This window comes from Microtus oregoni, unplaced genomic scaffold, assembly GCF_018167655.1.
Source record: "Microtus oregoni isolate MIOR12 unplaced genomic scaffold, Mior012 000018F_ref0000195, whole genome shotgun sequence".
NCBI classification, from domain to species: Eukaryota; Metazoa; Chordata; class Mammalia; order Rodentia; family Cricetidae; genus Microtus; species Microtus oregoni.
The window spans coordinates 21,557,913-21,571,454 of NW_024543077.1; the positions used below are offsets into that span (position 1 = coordinate 21,557,913).

At 39.5% G+C, this 13,542-nt stretch overlaps 1 pseudogene; it reads right to left on the reverse strand.

The window, feature by feature from the left end:
- LOC121458679 overlaps positions 1-13,542 on the reverse strand; it is a 50,836-nt pseudogene that overhangs the window by 20,346 nt on the left and 16,948 nt on the right.

A 13,542-nucleotide genomic window follows, 5' to 3' on the forward strand; every position in this document is an offset into this window, starting at 1 on the left:
GCAATACCACTCTTGGGAATATACCCAAAAGAGGCCCTATCATACAACAAAAGTATATGCTCAACTATGTTCATGGCAGCATTGTTTGTAATAGCCAGAACCTGGAAACAACCTAGATGCCCTTCAACGGAAGAATGGATGAAGAAAGTATGGAATATATACATATTAGAGTATTACTCAGCAGTAAAAACAAGGACTTCTTGAATTTTGCATACAAATGGATGGAAATAGAAAACACTATCCTGAGTGAGGTAAGCCAGACCCAAAAAGAGGAACATGGGATGTACTCACTCATATTTGGTTTCTAGCCATAAATAAAGGACATTGGGCTTATAATTCATGTTCCTAGAGAAGCTAAATAAGAAGGTGAATCCAAAGACAAACACATAGGCATCCTCATGAATATTAACCTTCATCAGGCGATGAAAGGAGACAGAGACAGAGACCCACATGGGAGCACCGGACAGAAATCTCAAGGCCCAAATCAGGAGCAGTAGGAGACGGAGCATGAGCAAGGAACTCAGGACCACAAGGGGTGCACCCACACACTGGGACAATGGGGATGTTCTATCGGGAACTCACCAAGGCCAGCTGGCCTAGGTCTGAAAAAGCATGGGATAAAACCGGACTTGCTGAACATAGTGGACATTGAGGTCTACTGAGAACTCAAGAACAATGGCAATGGGTTTTTGATCCTACTGCATGTACTGGCTTTGGGGAGCCTAGGCAGTTTGGATGGTGACCTTACGAGACCTGGATAGAGGTGGGCTTCCCACAGGTCAGGGAACCGTGATTGCTCTTCGAGCAGATGAGGGAGGGGGACTTGATCGGGGGAGGGGGAGGGAAATGGGAAGCAGTTGCGGGGAGGTGGCAGAAATCCTTAATAAATAAATAAATTTTAAAAAAACTAAACAATTTAATTGCATTTATGCCTACGTGTAATCAATTACACTTTCTAATAAAGTTATTAAACTAGAAAAATAAAAAAAAGAATAAATTTGGGCTAGAGAGATGGCTCAGCAGTTAACAGTATTGACTGCTCTTTGAGAGGACCTGGGTTCAATTCCCAGTTCCCACGTGACAGCTCCTAAATATCTGTAAATCCAGTTTCACAAGATCTGATCCCTACACACCAACACATATAAAATAAAATAGAATAACTCATAAAATATCCAGTATTTATACTGGCTGAGAAATAACTTGGGGCCCTTTCATATTGACTTTCAGTCGTCTCAGTCTGTTTTATGTTTATGTCTTCATTTCTCTTAATCTAACATTTCCTCAGCCTCAGCATCCCTTCCCAGAGAACTCCCAGCTGAATTCTGTTGGACAGACCATATGGGGTATCCAACTATGCATGAACAAAATTTACTGCAGTTTCTGTATGATGCTGCTTTTGATACAAGGAATTACTTTGCATAATCTGTCCATAAATTAAGAGCTTAGCTGGATAGAGCCTTACACATTAGGGCACCTTGTTAAGATTAAAATGTAAAGCAAGGGCCTTCTCCTTAGCTGTGTAAAATTCTTGAAAATCCCTCTTGCTTTCACTACTGGACAGCCATCTAAAACAACCTAGTGCTTTTTTTCCTCATCAAAAACCTAGATTTTTTTCATTCTTTTTATGTGTTTCTTTTTCACTGTAGATTTGAAGGAGTCAGCAGTAATAACCATACAGCAGAAATAATATTTTGTCTAAGATATCAGTCCATTAATTTTTAATTCTGCCTTTGTCACTTTCTTGGGACATGGAAAGATTAAGAAAGACTGGGGGCCAAAGTGTCACACAACTGATCTCCAGCAAACTTTTTATGAAGTCTTCTAAGTTCCTTTACTTACTTACCAGGCCAAAATAAATCAATAGTGCCACAAGGAATAAAGTCAAGCTTGGGATGGAGGGACCAGAACAAGATGAGGTTATGAGAGCAATCATAATTATTATATCTTTATGAGAAACAGAAAATAATGGCAATTTCCAGGATCAATACAGTGTAGTTGCCAGGATATCATGAACTGCAAGCTATACAGGGAATAAAGAATTGTGGTCTCAGATCAAGTGTACTGTTGAACTTCCATACTTCCTTGACCACTAAGGGATTACTCAGAGAAACACAGATTAGTCTGAATGACTCACTGCTCCAGAGAGTGCATCCCTATGTCAGCAACTTAAAAAAGCACACTGTGCCCCAGGAGCCATGGACTTTAATGTGACATAACCAAGACACACATCTCTCAGGGTAGATGGGCCAATCCAACTCCTTTGTTCCCTGCAGAGTCTTTGCCCACTAAAATCCTATAACCTTGAACTCTAGTGCCTGCCAACACTCCCATCTTTCAGGTCCTACAACGACAGTCAGTTAAGCTGTGTAGAGTTTTCTATGACTTTTGCCATCTAAAGTCCTGTTAGCTTTAAAATTCTTCCACAGTCAATATTCCCAAGTCCATTGCAGCAACAAAACCATTTTTCTGGTACCATTTTTATTTCAACTTGCTTCTTTGTTCCTGTGATTAAATTATCTAACCTAAAGCAACTCTAGTAATGGACAGGTTGATTTGTTACCCCTAAGTCAGAATCCACCATTGTGGGAGCTTAGGATAGGAACTCAAGTTAATCACTGGAGGCAAAACATTTGGAACCATTGTTTCTTGGTTTTCTCTTGTGCTTTGTCACTGTTTTGTGCTCAGCTAGCCCCCTTATTCAGCCCAGGCCCACTTGCTTAGAGACATTGCCAACTCAGTGGAAGAGTCTTCTTCAAACATCAATCATCAATCAATATAATCACTTTCAGACAGAAATCAGACATTCTGATCTAAGCACACACTCAATTGATAATTCCTCAGATGACCCTAGGCTTTGTCTTGTTGACAGCTGAGGCTAATTATCACACAGAGACAATATTGTATGAGAATGTTTTAAAGAACAAAAAATATAATGTATTATTCCTGTCAATCACTTAAGCAGCACGTACCCATGAAGGTAACAACAAATGGAAAACACAGATTGCCAGAAAATGGAAAGAGATAAGGATCTAAGATCAAGAAGAGAAAACTAAAACTTTCAATCCAAAGAAACTATTCAAAACAAAAACATGATAGCAGAAGAAATATTCTGAATACAAATTGATGAAGGTTCATTATTTTTGAAATTTTAATGATATAAATAGATTATGGTTCATAAAATCAACAAAAATGTCACCAGTGCCAAAACAAGACTCAAAGACAGACCTATGAATATACATTATGGTCCCTTAAAAAGAACTATAAGATTCTAGTCAAAATCGAACTTCAGAAAATCACTGGCCATCATTCATCCTGTACACTCCAGTTCTCTTCTTTAACAATAATAAAAAAAAGGGTTTTGTAAGAAGGGCTATTCCACCAAAATTCAAAAGATTCACTTGACGCCTTCTGATATTTTTGCTTTGTGGAAAGAATTTTCATGACTAAAAGGACCTCATTTTCTTATGATAAAGAAAATGATGTTTGTTAGGATCACTTACACAACATTTCATTTCGTACAATTGGTGATTGCCTCTAAGTCTGTATCAGAGTGAGGAAATATAAGCTTTTTAAATGAAATTTTAAGAGAACAGATTTTTAAAGAATCACTGTACATGTGAAGTAACTTGCTTTATTCAGACTGCTTTCTAAATCGCAAAGAATTTTGAAAACAAGGTTATTCCAACAATTTATAAGAGGAAAGCTAATTACAAAGTAACATTCACAGTGGAAACACTCAGAATGCTCATTGGGATTATGTGTTAATCACATCAACATTTAAGTAGCAAAGACTCAAATATGAAGATAGCAACAACTGGAACATATGCCAGGAAATGGAAAGATGCTGGCATCTAAGATGAAAAAAAAAATTCCGCACGGAAACATCCCCCAAACCTCAAACTTAAGGAACTGATGAAGTAAGAAATTTTCTGAATAAAATTGGTGAAGGTCCATCATTTTCAAGAAAGTGAATAATAAATTAGATTTCAGTTGTAGATTACAAAAAAATCATATACAGATTCACATGATATGGTTTCTGCATTTTTCACAAAGATCCATCAATCAAGAATGTGTACAATATTTGTGAAAGAATAAAGTGTTAAAGAGAAAGAACCGTGAACAAAAGCAGAAATATGTAGTCAATTTTAAATCAAAAGATCAAAGTAAACTTAGGCAAGGAAAAGTGTGATCTTGGTCAATGCTACCCAGCGATCTTTGGTTATATGTGTACAGAAATTAAATAAACATAAACTGTTCAACTTTCACAAAGATATCTCAAAGTGACCCTTAAATTGTTGTTTCTGACCACAGATCTGTCTTCTGAGATGCAGCCACATGATATAGATGCTCTCTTTGCAAATAGAGAGGATCTCTTGTTACAGCTCTCCAGATCCTTGTGCTATCTTCTGGTTGAAGGTAAACACAGTCCCACTAATGTCCAATCACAAAACAACCTAAAAAATGATTTAAAATCTGCTTCCTGCTACATGAATTATGACGGAATTGGTAGATTGTGCCCTATCTACCTGGCTAACACAACGCACACCTGAGAAATCTCTGCACATAAGAAACTCCTTAGCCGGGCGGTGGTGGTGCACGCCTTTAATCCCAGCACTCGGGAGGCAGAGGCATGCGGATCTCTGTGAGTTTGAGACCAGCCTGGTCTAGAAGAGCTAGTTCCAGGACAGGCTCCAAAACCACAGAGAAACCCTGTCTCGAAAAACCAAAAAAAAAAAAAAAAAGAAACTCCTTTTGTCCCCTGGTAAGCTTCACTGGATCACACCATTGTGGCAAGTGGCAGAATCACATTAACAGAATTCTACTCAAGTATTGCTCTACCAGTTCCTAAACAATTTGTAATCTTTAGAACAGAAACCTGAAATTGGAAAGCAATATTCAGATATTCAATAGTCTAGAAATTAGAACTTCACTTTTCTAATCTCTCTTCTCACTGCACAACAAAAGCAGTGCCCATGTGTATACTCTGGACATAGATACAACCAGCATCATATCTTTCCATTCCAGGGCTGCAGAGTCTCCCCTTCCCCACTAAATCTACACACAGGGAGGCTCAGAGAACAAGGGCCACTGTCAGCATGAACCACATGAACCAACATAACCACAGTCTGGCTCATGATCCTTCCAAATCACAGCAGAAATAACAGTTCAACAGACCTGCTCTATACACCACCCCCACTCAGCAAGGGATAGCTTGTGGTCTTCCTTAAAGGTACCTCCTACAGAGGCAGAGGAGAGTCATGGAAATAACCCACAAACTATCTGCCACTAGTACTCTTGATTGTCAGTGCTTCCCAGAATTCCCTCATTGCCTAGGACCTCCCAGCTAAGACTCAAAATATTAGCAGGTTTTCTACTGGAGGATCAGAGATCAAATGACTCAGACAGCACAGCCCTTCCAGTTCTGCCCTCCCAGCCCAGCAGACAGGGCCCCAGTTTAAAAACTTTCTATTTGCCGGGCAGTGGTGGCTCACGCCTTTAATTGTAGCACTTAGGAGGCAGAGGCAGGTGGATCTCTTTGAGTTCGAGACATGCCTGGTCTACAAGATCTAGTTCCAGGACAGGCTCCAAAACCACAGAGAAACCCAGTCTTGAAAAACCAAAAACAAAAAAAAAAACAAACTTTGTATTTAGCACACATTATTCCACTCTCCTAGAGCACACACATCCTGTTCCTCATCCAAAGTGCAGGGTCCATTGTGTGCACATTCCATTACACACTTACTTTCCAGTGCAGCCATCACCTTGTCTGAGAGATGCGAAATTTTGGAGAAAATCATGTCAGATTCATAAAGTAATTACTCTTACTGTGTAACTGTGGTTACTTTGTAACTGTTGTCAAAATGACAGACCATGAATTAGAAAACAATTCAGGCATATTAGGACTTGAAGGCAGCAAAGAGAATGTAAATATGACATAGTTTTCATCTCAAAAATTATTTCGAAAACTTGAAACACACTTTCTGCCCATGTGCTCCAGAGACTAGGGATTTGTATTCATGCACATTAAATATTTCTCATATATTTTACTAAAGATGTATGTCCTAATGCAGAAAAGTAACAGTCCTTTTAAGCAGGGCCACAACATTTTAACTACATCTTCTATTTTAGATGAACTTCTGTAAATAGAGCAATTAGATTTAAAGATATGGTCAGTCCTTTTCCAAGATTCTTGACTGCTCTGGTCTATGGACTGCAAACAATGGTCAATCAGGACAGTCATAGAGCATCTACAATTGACTCCCTCATTCCACATAGCTAATCTCAACTTCTATTGAAGGAGGAAAGCTCTCACCCTCAGTCCAACCTTATTTTTTTCTTTCAACACAGGGTTTCTCTGTGGTTTTGGAGCCTGTCATGGAACTAGCTCTTCTAGACCAGGCTGGTCTCGAACTCACAGAGATCCGCCTGCCTCTGCCTCCTGAGTGCTGGGATTAAAGGCGTGCGCCACCACCACCCGGCCAACTTTTTTGTTTCTGCCCTGTGTCTCCACCAGCTTCAAGTTGGTCAATGAGCTCAACTTTTGCACAGGTCTCTCTGCTTCTAAGTCCCCAACAAAAGCCAGAAAGATCAGCAGACACTCATTAACTACTCTATTTTTCTTTCTCACTTACAAATCAAGGTCAAACCTGTAAGGAGTTACAGAACTGTTTTCCCAGCACTGGCAGCAGAGGAAAGATTGATTAGGAGTTCAAAATGATCCTCAATTACACAGCATGAGGCAAGCCTAAGCTATAGGGCACATTGCTTTACACAGAAATCAATAATCAACATCACTTGAAAGAAATAAAATGCAAATATTAGTGACTTTGAAATGTTGGAGAACTGCCTGGTGGTGGTGGCAAGCCTTTAATCCCAGCACTCAGGAGGCAGAGGCAGGCAGATCTCTGTGAGTTCGAGGTCCACCTGGTCTACAAAGGGAGTTTCAGGACAGGCTCCAAAAGCTACAGAAAAACCCTGTCTCGAAAAAGCAAAAAAAAAAAAAAATTTGGAGAACAAAAACAGAGACAAGAGCAACAATACACTTAAAGAGAATAAGTGAAAATGACACCAATAAGTGATTTTTTAAATGACAAAAATACTGCACTTTTAAGATTAAATAAAACTTTCTACATTGACTTTGACAGAGTAGGACCTTCAATAAGAGAGGGGATGTCATTAATGAAAGATAGATTGATGGTGCCCATATACATATGTTGGCTGCTGAGATCAGTAACCTGACACATAAGAGTTAGTCAATGGGGGGGCTGGAAATATGGCTCAGTGGTTAAGAGCACTGATTGTTCTTCCACAGGTCCTGAGTTCAATCCCAGCAACCACATGGTGGCTCACAACCATCTGTAATAAAATCTGGTGCCAACGTCTGGCCTGCAGAGACACATGCAGACAGAACATTGTAAACATAATAAATAAATTGAAAAAAAAAGAGTTAGTCAATGGCCTGTTTCTCAGATCTCTGAGTTGACATAACTGTGTCAAGCAAGATCAACCACATCTGCACAGGATAGTGGCCTAATTGCAAATTCAATGTTCATTGGCTCAAGATGACCTTCCCAATCTGTACACCCCCACAAATGATATGCATTCAATCACATGGGATTAAATTAATAACACATGCTGGGAAATTACAAATTCACTGAACCTACCACAATCAGACCCTTTTTCATAATGGTGGCTTCAATAGTTTATTGCCTCCACTGTTTCCCCTGCAGTGTACACAATAAACTATTCATCCTATTCTGGTCTGAAGACAGAAGGTATGCTCCATATGCACATCCTTTACAGTGACTGCATTGCATGGTCAACTACATGACTCAAATGTGTAAGTCTAAATCTGTGGGTGGGCAATGGTGGCGCATGCCTTTAATCCCAGCACTCGGGAGGCAGAGGAAGGCGGATATCTGTGAGTCCGAGACCAGCCTGGTCTACAGAGTTAGTTCCAGGACAGGCTCCAAAGCCATAGAGAAACCCATTCTCGAAAAAACAAAAGAAAAAAAAAACCTGTGAGGTTTTACGGTCATTTTTTATAGGAATTTTGAGAGTGTAGTATACCAACGACACCTGAGTCAAAATAAGAATTTGTCTCAGAAACTATTTTTCTAACAGGATGGAAATGCAGCTGTTCTAGAATTAATACACCTTTCCATTGAGAAATCACATCATACACTTAGGAGATTAATAAAGAAAGACCTCTTTAATGATGGTATACATCAATCTCTGGCTAATGCTCAAAGAAGAATCAGCTAGACAGATTTCACATTTGCTGTTGTCCTTAAGCCTCCTTTAGGATTAGGCTCTAGGTTACACTTTCAATAACTGAAATAGAAACAGACAACTTGCCAGGCTAGACATTTAGTCAGATAGGAGAGTTACAGAGCAAATACATTTCCAGCATAATTTCTTATGTACACTGGTGACCTGAATCAGCAGATCATGCTTCAGTAAAAGGGTCCTGAGTTGAAGGTCACAGGGGATGATAAGTTAGGAAAAGTAAAATGTGAAAAGTTAAAAATTTAGGGTGGGGAGGTCTTGCAGATGCCTAGTAAGCTTCCTGAGAAAAACAGCAACTTGCTGGGCATTGATGGAACATACCCTTGATGAGCCAAGGGAGATCTATGAGTTCAAGTACAGCCTGGTCTACCCAGTAAGTTCCATGATAGTCAGGACAGTCCTACAGAGAAAGACTGTTTCAAAATATTATTAAAAAGGAGTAAAAGAAGAATAGCAACTTGGATCCTTCCAGAGTGGAAATGGAAGGAAATGGGAGAATTATAAGAAGTCAGTAAACAATATCATGTGAATTTGGGAGGAGGTTCGTCAGACATTTCTACTCAATTGGAACACAGGTTATCTCAAGAACTTTACTAAAGAGCACAGTGGCCTGGGGACTGATAACCATAGCTCCATATGGTGAAAGGCTTGGGTTCTTGGTCCTAAAGGAACCCCTCCACAAAGGCCTTGGCACCAGACCATTACCAGCTCTCCAAAGAATATTCCTTAGAGAAGGAGCTCTGTTTTATTATCAATACATCAGGTCTTTAGGGAAACTCACAAGACTTAGCCCCCAGGCTGTTACTAGATCTTCTAGGAATGTCCCTGATCTCTGCCAGAGGGAATAAATAAAACCCTTGATTGATCAGGTAACTCCTTAGCAAAACAATGTTTGGCATTTCAAATATATGTCACCTGGTGTCCTATTGCCCATCTGGAAGAACTGTGCTTTTCATAAGAAGAAAACTGGAACTTTGAGCCACATCAAGCCTTAAGGTTGTTTAGGAACCTGTAATGCCTCCTTGAAAAGCTTGCTTGAGGGTTTTTTTTTTATATGAGCATGTGCGTGGTGTCTGGTTTTAAATCAGTGGTGGCTTCTCTGTAGCAGTTTGGAGCTAAATATCTGGACAATCCAGTTGAACAAAGTGTGTCCTAGCATCCTAATCTCTAACAGCCCTGATTAAAATACATTTATCTTCTGGGTGATTTAGAGGCAGTCCTCCCCCAGCTAATTCTACTTTGTGAGACTGATCTATTTCCAAGGCATTGGAAAATTCTTTATATCAGCAATTCAACTCTTCTATGTTGCAGCTTAGAAGTGCAGCGCTACCCAACAGGTGAGCTGCCTTGATACCATTCACAAGTTAAACACAAATCAAGATTTATGGAAGTACTCAATTTTGAGAAGACACTGGAGAAACTAGACCTCTCTGAGTAAGGCAAGTTAAAGTTGAGAAGAAAGATGTTTGTATACATAGCACCCTGCTCCCAATTCTCTAAGCAGATTAAGCACACAGCAATAGGTCTAGGAATTAACAGGACCACAAGGGACTTCACGAGGCAGGGAATATGGCGGCAGGTTCCCACACAGATCACGCAAGGATGCACCATGCTGTTTGCCGCACCTCACCCTCTGCTCCTCCCCATCTGGAGACAGCATTCCCTAGCTCACCATGTTGTGGTTCCCCAGATCGCAAAAGCTCTCACATCGTCATCTCCCTGCAGCAGCAACTTCAGCACAGCACAGGAAACAACTGGCACAAGCTCCTCCACAAAGCCAAGTCTGAAGGCGGGTGCCCGGAAGAACCCTGCACTGTTTCTGACTGGCAGGTCACCTGGAGGGCCTGATTGGCTGGTGCGGTCTGAGTGGCAAGAACACTCTCCACAGGGCTATAGTGTGCTTAAAGACACAGTACAGTGGTTCCTGGCCATTCCTTCCACCTGAGTCAAAGATCTTTTCTAGATTGTCCAAGCTTTGCATTTCAATAGCACTTGCCCCTTGCTCCAAAAGGAGACACTTTCACAATCTTGCACTCCATAGGAACTTTTCCTTTTTCCTCCAGGACACAGTGTGCCTAGCTAGCCTGTACTGTGCACTGTGCTGTGCTAGGTGTATGCAGGGATTTCTTGTCCTACAGGGGGATGGGTGCACAGAGTATTAACAGCTAAAAATAACTTTAAGGTCACTAAAGATGATTGTTCTGTGGCTTCATGCTGAGGTCACATAAACGTAAGGTACTTTTTACATGGTTTTCACAGGGATTTCACACAACAGAAAAGAGAAAAGGAGGAACCAGATCTTAAACAAGATGATTAGTCTTTCCCCAACTGATGGCTGGATGATGGCTCCATTGCCTAATGGGTTCTATTCCTGAAATTCAGAGCAAATTCGAGGCAAATGAATGCTAATAAAAAAGTGTAGTGTTGCCGGGCGGTGGTGGCGCACGCCTTTAATCCCAGCACTCGGGAGGCAGAGGCAGGCGGATCTCTGTGAGTTCGAGACCAGCCAGGTGTACAAGAGCTAGTTCCAGGATAGGCTCCAAAACCACAGAGAAACCCTGTCTCGAAAAACCAAAAAAAAAAAAAAAAGTGTAGTGTTCATGAAAATTTGAATACATAGATAATAATGAAGCTAGGAATAATGTCTTCATGAGCACTATTGTTAGCCAGCACATTTCTTTCCTTGGTCAGGTAAATAAAATATACAACTGCAGTATTTATCATTCTACATGACCAGGACAGGTAGAATGAATCTCACCATTATGTAAAAAGTGGGTTTATTAGAATGTCTCACAAGCTGTAGTCCAGGTAACGTAAAAATACCTTGCTAGCAATGGTAATTGGAAAAATCCAGTCCATCACTTCTCAACGTTTTGTCTAAGATCAAGTGAAGAATTCAGTAGTTTTTTCTGTCGACGAGACTGGCTATTGTGTGTGTTTTGTTTTCTGCTATAAATTGGAGTAGTGTGCTTTCAAGGCCTGGGAAGAAGAGTTTTGGGATGTTGATGGAGATTGCATAAATATATTAATTGCTTTTCGTAGGGTTGCCATTTTTATCAAGTTGATTCTACCTATCCAAGAGCATCTGTCCATTTTCTTGTATTTTCTTCAGTTTATTTCTTTAAAGATTTAAAGTTTTGTAATAATAGGTATTTCACTTCTTTGGTTACTGTTACCTGAAGATATTTTAAATTATTTGTGGCTATTGTAAATGGTGATGCTCCTCTGATTTCGTTCTTAGCTTTTTTATTTTTATATAGGAGGGCTACTGAATTTTTTGAGCTGATCTTGTATCCTGACAAATTACTGAAGGTATTTATGAGCTGTAGGAGTTCCCTGATAGAGTTTGTGGGGTCACTTATGTATACTGTCATATCATCTGTGAAAAGCAAAAGCTTAACTTCTTACTTTCCAGTTTAGATCCCCATGATCTTCTTTTGTTTTCTTTTCTCTCTAGCTAGAGTTTCAAGAACTATGTTTCCTAGGTATGGTGAGAGAGAAGAGCCTTGAATTGTTCCTAATTTTAGTGGAATCATTTTGAGTTTCTCTCCATTTAATTTGATGTTTGCCCTATGCTTTCTGTATATTTCTTTTATTATGTTAAGATACCTTCCTTGTATCTCTCATGTCTCCAAGACCTTTATCACGAAGGGGTGTTGGATTTTGTCAAATGCTTTTTCAGCATCTAATGAGATGATTATTTTTTTTCAATTTATTTATATGGTGGATTACATTGACAGACCACATGCTTCATATGTTAAACCATTCTGCATCTCTGGGATGAAACTAGGTTCATCATGGTGAATAATTTTTTTGGTGTGTTCTTCGATTCAGTTTGTCAGTATTTTATTGAATATTTTTGCATTAATGATCATGAGGGTGATTGGCATGTAATCCTTTTTGATTCTTTGTGTGGAATTAGTATCAGGGTAACTGTAACATCATAAAATGGAAATGTTTGTATGGAAATGTTCCTTCTGTTTTTATTTTGTGTAACCATTTGAGGAGTATTGTTGTTACCTCTTCTTTGAAGTTCTGGCAGAATTCTTCACTGAAACCATCCAGTCCTTGGCTTTTTTTTAGGGGAAGGGATGCTTTTGATGTCTGCTTCTATTTACTTGAAGGTTATAGGTGTATTTGAATTGTTCACCAGGTCTTGATTTAATTTTGGTATGTGGTACCTATTCAGAAAATTGTCCATTTACCTTACATTTTCCAATTTTGTGGAATACAGGATTTGAGGTATGATGAAATGATTCTCTGGATTTCCTTAGTGTCTGTTGCTATGCCCACTTTTTCATTTATGATTTTGTTAATTTGGATGTTCTCTCTCTGCCTTTTGGTTAAGTAGGATAACGTCCCTAAGAGTCTCTGCTTTTACATTGTGATTATGGTTAGAAGTGGATTTGTTAACTGAGCATGCTCCAGGAAAGGGAGAACTTTGCATGACCATGTTCAGACTCCCTACATACTCCAAAACCACAGAGAAACCCTGTCTCAAAAAAAATAAAAATAATACAAACAGACTCCCTATATAAAATCCCCATGCTTCATTTGTTGGGGAAAACACTGTTTTGAAAACAACTCCCATGCTTTTTGTGCCTTCTGCAGGCAAGAATTTTTTTCTCATTTCTTCTGTCTTGGCTGTTGAAATGTCTATTTTTGGTAGTCAAAACTGACTACCCCTGGGATCATGTTATACACAAAGAATTGATTATACCTGAGAGATTTTACTTTAAGGTTTAGAAATCAGAAAATCCTACATTAATCCATATAATTTGAGATGATTAGACCCACCTTAACCCTCTTGGTTTCTGTGTACACTTAACCAGTGAGCCATTTCTTCAGCCCATGTTTGTGCACAGTTTTAACACCATCACTCATGAGCAGAGGTAGTGGGATTTTCTGGTTTGAGATCAATCTGACCTACAGAATGAGCTCTACAAATACACAGAAAACTCCTGTCTTGAAATCACAAAAAAAACTGAATTATACAAAGACTATGACCCAACTTTAATCAGTAACTCCCATTCTGCTAACAGCAGTCACATATAAAGTATTTTGATGAAGAAGCAAAGTCCTTTTTTTTTTTTCAAATTTTTCGAGACACAGTTTCTCAGTAGCTTTTGGTTCCTGTCCTGGAACTAGCTCTTGTAGTCCAGGCTGGACTCGCCTGCCTTTGCCTCCCGAGTGAAAAGTCCTTTTTTTGCCTCTGTGCTCTAGCTCTGCTTACCAAGCTCATTCCTTTACTAG